Raw genomic sequence first — 7,248 nt, 5'->3', positions numbered from 1 at the left:
TTCCCTGTGCCAAAGTTCTCAAGTTGATCCCAATTCCCTCATTGATGGCCCTATAATTTGGGGTTTTACCTCAAGATCTATGACCCATTTTGAGTTTATTCTTGTGCATGGAGTGAGATAAGGATCTTGCTTCATTTTTCTGCAGGTAAATATCCATTTTTTCGAGCACCACTTGTTGAAGAGGGCATCTGCTTCCCATTTGATATTTTGGGGGCCCTTATCAAAGATCAGTTGTCTGTATGCTGATGATTTTATTTCTTGGTTTTCGGTTCTTTTCCATTGGTTTGAGTATCTGTCATTATACCAATACCATGTGGTTTTGGCCACTGTGGCTGTATAATATGTGCTAAAGTCACATAAAGTAAGCCCTCCCACTGTGTCCTTCTTCTTGAGGAGTTCTCTGCTAGTTCGGGGCTTCTTCCGTCTCCATATGAAATTGGTAATCAGTTTTCCCATTTCTTTGAAGAAAGATGAGGGTAATTGTATTGGGATTGCATTAAACTTATATAGTACCTTGGGCAAAACTGACATCTTTACTATATTGAGTCTTCTAATCCATGAGCATGGGATATTCCTCCATTTGTTGAGGTCACTCATGGTTTCTTTTAACAGTGTTCTGTAGTTTTCCTCATATAGATCTTTTGTTCTTTTAGTCAGTTATATCCCTAGATATTTCCATTTTTGCTTGCCTATTGTGAAGGGTACCACCTTTTTAATCTTTTTTGTGGTCTTATCCAATGTGTATAACAGTTTGAGAGACTTCTGTTTGTTGATTTTGTATCCTGACACTCGGCCATATTCCTCTATTGCTTCCAGTACTCCCCTTGTGGAGCTTTTGGGATTTTTCCCTATATAAAACATATCATCTGCAAATAACCATAGTTTCACCTCTTCCTTCTCCAGCCGAATACCTTTGATGTCTTTTCTTTGCCTTATGCTGTTAGCTAAAACCCCCAGTATGATGTTAAATAAGAGTGGGGAAAAGTGGCATCAGTGAGACTGTGTTTGTCAGAAAGCAAATTTTATTGCTTTCCCAGTGCATTTTTCTCCCTCCACCAGAGTGAGAAACTGCCCAAGGAACTATCCTTTCCCCCCAAGGATTCTTTCACTCAGATACATAAATTCCTATTATCCTAATTAGCATCCTTTCACCTTCTATTAGGATTTCTGAAACATGGTCTTAAATGCTGACTTGCAGCCCTGGGGAGCAGTAACCACTTTTGAATGTAGAAATAGTTTCCCCCTCAACTCATTTGTAAGATATTTGGACCCTGAAAAAAAAGGGGGGGAAAGAGAAATTTGTGTGCATTTCAATCTCATAATATTGTTAGTATATAGACAACTTCAAGGACAAAATAATGACATTCCCAAAAGAAATCTTATTTCTGATGGATACAAATATCCTCTGAATACCCAATCCCAGCTGTCTCATTGGCTAGGGATATGGGATCAAACTGATCTTGGTTACTTAGCAAAACTACTAAAAATCATGCTTACACAGTTAGTAGATAACTCCTTTTGAACGTTTATATTTAATTTCATTATTGTATTAACTTTAAAACACTACTATAAATGAATATTAAATCCAAAACAATAGCAAGTCATGAGCATAGTATGATTACGGCCCTTCACTTTTCACTACTGCATATGAAATGTCAGCAGTGAGCAATAGACACTGGCCCCCAGTAAGAGTCGGAAACTGGGCCCACCTGTAACGAGGTGGTCATCATCTGCATATGCTTCTCCATTATAACAATGTCATCTTTCCTGCTTTGGATAAAATCAGCCAGTTGTGCTTGATCCATTTCATCAATTGCTTCTACTTACCTCCATGCAGGTAGGAATTTATCTAGCAGAGAAGGTTTATTGGGAGAAGAGAAAGCCATTATCAGGGAAACTCACCTTAAACTTGATGATAAAGCACCCTTTATCATATGTCAGGAGCCCTGGTGGTGTTGTGGTTACATGTTGAGCTGTGATCTGCATGATCGGCAGTTGAAAACCACCAGCAGCTCCTAGGGAGAAAGACTGGGCTCTCAATCTCCAATCCAGTTATAGTCTCAGAAACACCTGAGGGGTCCCCATGAGTCAGCATTCACTCAAGGGCAGTGAGTTTGGCTTTGATTTTGTCATATGGTCTGTGATAAATTGGCATACCTTCATTTAATTCACACTTGATATCTTCATGCTTGACAATCTGATCTAGTTGAGAGGCCATGACTCTAGTTCCGTTGACAGGAGTAAATATTGGCTGTTGGATCCAATGCAATACTTCAACCAACTGTATAGTCCATTCAGATAAAGGGATCTTTTCATCTAATAAAAGTAGCATGTTCTTTCTTGTGTAAAAAACAATATCTCCTTGCTCCGGTACAGGTTGTTGGTCTGCTTCACCATGGAATGTAATCTGGCCATCTTGCATGCCTTTGTCAATCTGAACGTCTACAATCTTCTTTCAAACTATCTTCCTTTCACTGCAACTTGTACACCTATCTTTAGGACGGATCCATTCATTCCCCTGCTCCTGGCAGTCCATGGATGCAGACTGTGTTTGCTGAGCCAGTCCAGGTCCTAGCTGATGAATTCATATTTGCATTCCTGTCCCGAGGCAATTAGAACAGTGCGCTATTGCTCCTTCCTTACCAGCTGGGCCTTCACAGTTGTCACAAATCACATTCTTTTGCAGATCTAGTTTTCTTGTTACACTGTTCTATAAATCTCCTAATGTTGCTGAGACCTGATGCACAATGCTTTTTCCTCTCCTTTTTCTCTGTGCCCTTCCACTGCCTCCAAAGACGTATCAAAGATGCCCATAGAGGAACCCAAACCACCACCTGATTCTCTCTCTTTGATGGCCTGCTCTCCTCCTTTGTTATATAATTCTCTTTGCTCCTGAGAGCACTTGATAAGCTTGAGAAACCTGTTTCAATTTCTCAGCTTCCTTTGGATTCTTATCAAGGTGGTACTTCAAGGCCAATTTCTTGTCATTTTTTTCCCAATTCTTCTTGAGTGGCACTGGGTTTGAACCCCCAATACCATAGTAAGTGGCTTCTTTCACCATTTCCCGTCACCACTGAGCAGCCCAAGGCTGGTGTGGGAAAGTGGAAAGGAGTGTGTTCTTGTGCAAAGTTTACTTAACTGCCACTCCTCTGCCTCTCACCAAGCATTCTGGAGAGATTTCTCCCCAGACCTATATATATTTTTTAATATGATTTTCAAATAACTTACCTAGAGTAATTGGGCCAGGAATACCCATAAGTTTCCTATGCCTTGTGTTATTTCCCTCCTACAAAATTGTCTCCTGCATTTTGAGGATAAGAACATGTCTCTGAGTTCTAGATCACATGTCAGCATGTACTATGAAAGCCAAAATATAACTCAAAACAGGCTGTGTTTTACGGTATGTAAAGCCATTGAGCTCTGTGCATGTTCTTCTATATTTCACCTTCACCTGTGAACAGTAAGAGAGGGAGTTTTCAGAAGACCATGCACAGGTTGTATCAGGCTGGGTGAGATCTGGTTTCTAATAGACAGGGCTGCTCCCTAAGTTCCTGATCTGTAATGCTTAGTGATGGCCTCAAAACGGTCCTGATGCCTGTGTGGAATGCAGGTCTGTGATCTGTTTTCATGCATCATTTTATAACCATATTCTGAATGTCAACTATATACATGGAGCACATAGATAAATCAAGAATAAATTTTGTTCCCAATGTGGTGTATAAAATGACAAGCCTCTGTTCCGGAGTGGCTTCGAGGAGAGGAGGCATTTCATCATGATTTTGGAAAATATGTGGCACTTGGATTCCTGAGATAAAGCTTAGGGAGCATCTTAACTAGAAAAGAATAGTGTCTATACAGTGGCAGAGAGATGAGAGTGTGAGAAATCATGTTCAGCTGGAGAGTCAAATTAAATATGATACATCATCAAAGATAAGGATAAGAGTTGCACTTATCCAAAACACTTTGTGAGCTTTTGAGCGTTCCAGTGATGGCATTTTTGATGAATGCGATTGGCAATGGGCCATTGTCTAAGTAATGCTGTATGTCTTTGAGGAGCCACCAACTTAAAACTCGGATGCCGCCCATGAGGTGCTAGAGTCTAGTAAGAGGACATGGGAGCATGTCTCACTTCTGCCACTTCCAACTGTTTAACTTTGTACAAATTACCTAACTTCTCGGAGATGGTTACTAATTAGTAAGAAATCTTAATCAAATAATATAAACTCTATGGTGTTTATCAGTATGTCCAGGAAGATATAGTTTCCTTACTGAGGTTATGATGAGAAATGCTAGATAAAGTACTCTCAGTTGCACATGGGCAACAGTTAACAAATATATGCTTCAATTCTTCACTGTTTTTCAAAAGAACTCCCATCTATACTCCAATATTTGATTAGTTGGAAATCTTCCTTTATATACTACAATTCTCATCATTTTATGCATCCTCACTTGTTTCAAAATTACTTTGGATTATAATAAATTCAATTTCCCTGGAATTTGAGCATCCATTAACCCCAATAGTAAAAATATATATATATTTTTTTTTTCAAGAGATGTTTGTATAGCAGGAAGAGATGTTTGTATAACAGGAGGAGACAAAACTGAAGCCTGTCAGCCCCCTCCTCTCTGCTTTGTTTCTCAACCACTCGCTATAACATAATCAAGGTGAATTAGGGTCTGGATTTCCTTACTCTTAGGATCTTATTTGACTTAAGACTTTCTTTATAAAGGAACCCCTCATTCATTGACTTGGATATCCATTGTTTCCGTCATGTAGAGAGCCAGAGAACAATGGTTCTCAGGGCCCTGCCCTCATAACAATCTGTAATGGCAAAGATGCAGTCACAACCTGTTCCAGAGCTCAGAAATGTTAGTACCTCTCTCTACTTTTTACATATCTACAAAACAGAGTTAGCTGTACGCAATCCTCCCCTAAGGGAAACTGGGGATTTAACTCTCACTGGACTTGGGGGTATTTGTTTTTGTTTTTTTCCCTCTCCTAAGACCCAAGCAGCAGAGAGGGAAAACCTAACATAGCAACACTTTTATCTGAATTATGGAGATACTTTTAATAATCAGGCACAACATTCACCAGTCTGCTTCCCATGGGCCCATTCAGGGGTACAGACTGATTTGTATAACTGAGCTAAACCCACTCACTCCTTCGACACTATACATTAATGCCATGGTGGTTTGTTATTCCAACTGTCAAGGTTAGAACATCACAAGCAACTAAAGGAATGATTTCTTGTACACTTTCTTCTGTATCAAGCCTAGCATTCCTTCTGGGCGAATTTCACAGAAACTTTTCTGATCCCAAGTTCAGGCAGCAGCATTCATTGTCAATGTACATTCCTTTATTCAGTGACTCTTCCAATGTGTGGCACAAACAGTGGGTTTGTTTGTTTTTTCCATTCGGTTAACATATCTTTATGATGTGAGTACTCTGTGTTGGGCACTGTTTTCAAATACAGCAATATAAAAATATAAAAATATCTGCCTTTGGGGGAGCTTACTGGCTAGCTAAGAAGAGAGTCAAATGCATTATATATTCATAATTAGATAGTAGTAGTAAAAGCAAAAAATAGAGCTCTAATGGTGGATTGGTTAAGCGCTTAGATGATAACTAAAGGGTAAGTCATTCAAACCCATCCGGAGGAACCAAGTTTATAAGACCTGGGGATTTAGTCCCATGAAGATTACAGGTTAGCAAACGCTGTGGAAAGTTTCACTGTGTCACCTGGGGTCACAATGCGTTAGCTGAACACCAATTCTATACTACCTGATAACAAAAGCAACCATCAGCAGGTGTTGGCAGGAAGTACTGGGAAGTCCATGTAGAATTTGCAATTGAATACGTCGTGGTCATGGAAAACCAAGTGCAGACCTGAAGGAAGCGGGGGAAGTGAAGCATGTAGCTCTAGAGCAGAAGAGGCTACAGAAAGAGGTGTTGGACAGTGATAAGTTCGTGAGGCAGGAACATGCCTGGTTAATTTGAGAAATTGAGAAGACCAGGACTTGGCTGGGCAGAATGGAGGAGTTATCTATGAAGAGTAGATAAGGTCAGGGTAAGCAGGGTATGGAAAGCCATCAGAAGGACTTTGAACTTACTTCTTTGTGAGATGGGAAACACAGCAAGGGTTTGAGCAGAAGAACGGCACGCTCTGCCTTGTGACCACTGAACAAGCTCTTACTGAGCATAAATACAGTATCAAGCTCCATGTCAGCCACTGAGTCACAAGTTGACTAACATTTGGTCCTTTCTTTCCATCCACAGACTCCACAGCAGCTGTTTATTCGGGCTGCTGGGGAAATGAGTAAATGTCTTACTTAATTCAGTCCATGGGCAAAGACTCAGTGTTCTAAGTGTATGCGGCTGTAATTCTATTCCACTGATGAGTGCTTCCGCCATTCCTATATATTGCCTTCTGTTTGCTTGGTGGCAAACCCATTTTTCACAGTCTCATCCATTACCTTCCCTAATCTGACTAATAACTCCTTTCTTATGACTGGACCAACACTGGTGTATATTCAGCTAAAAAGTGTTCCGCAGCAAGATACATGCCGTCAGCTTTTTAGAAGGCAGCTTCTCTGTGTATGGAAAAATCAGCTGCCTCCAAAGAAGTCTTATTACCCCCTGCAATTGTTGATTCTTTTATGGAGGCTTGAGATCGTCAGATGTGCTAAAAATCGCTTCTTCCTTACATCCAAATGGGCAGTTATATCGTATGTGGATCCTGAGCTGGCATGAATGTTCTCAGGCCGATTTTGAGGTAAATTATCTGATACGGCAGCCTAAAAGCAGCCTCCCTAATGGCTTCCATGGTACAAAATCACCTCTTACGATGACTGAGTCTTTGACATGTTTTTCAATTTTCCTTTTTGACAGGAAGGGAATAAGGAGGTATGATCTTCACCCGGCATATTCGTCAGCTTTCCCTGCATAACCCACAGCCACAGAGACTCACGGTGATCAGCAAGGCTCTCCTGCTCAAGGGTTGGAAGATCAGGGGACACGCTTGCTTCAGACGGTGAGTTGAGCGCAAGTCAGACAAGGCTCCGATGGGGGATCTGGCAGGCACCCGAGTCCTGCTCTTGTTGCCATGGAAGTGAGAAGCTCCCGGAAAGATGAGTGCTCACAGGCAAAGTCCTCAGACCCAGGCCTGGAATTCTCCCACTGTCCCTTCCATCCACATTCCAGTAGCCCAAGCAAATTACCGGACAAAACCCCACATGAATGGGGTTAGG

General features: G+C 41.0%; 1 pseudogene; it reads right to left on the bottom strand.

The window, feature by feature from the left end:
• Nucleotides 1–1,158: 1,158 nt before the first annotated feature.
• On the bottom strand, nucleotides 1,159–3,061 carry LOC101658455 (annotated as a pseudogene).
• Between the last annotated feature and the right edge of the window lie 4,187 nt (nucleotides 3,062–7,248).

Source organism: Echinops telfairi, unplaced genomic scaffold (genome assembly GCF_000313985.2).
Source record: "Echinops telfairi isolate 266 unplaced genomic scaffold, ASM31398v2 ScPeMD7_31;HRSCAF=116, whole genome shotgun sequence".
Classification (NCBI taxonomy): domain Eukaryota; kingdom Metazoa; phylum Chordata; class Mammalia; order Afrosoricida; family Tenrecidae; genus Echinops; species Echinops telfairi.
The sequence above is the reverse complement of the archived record's forward strand: the minus strand, read 5'-3'. Positions and strand labels throughout refer to the sequence as shown.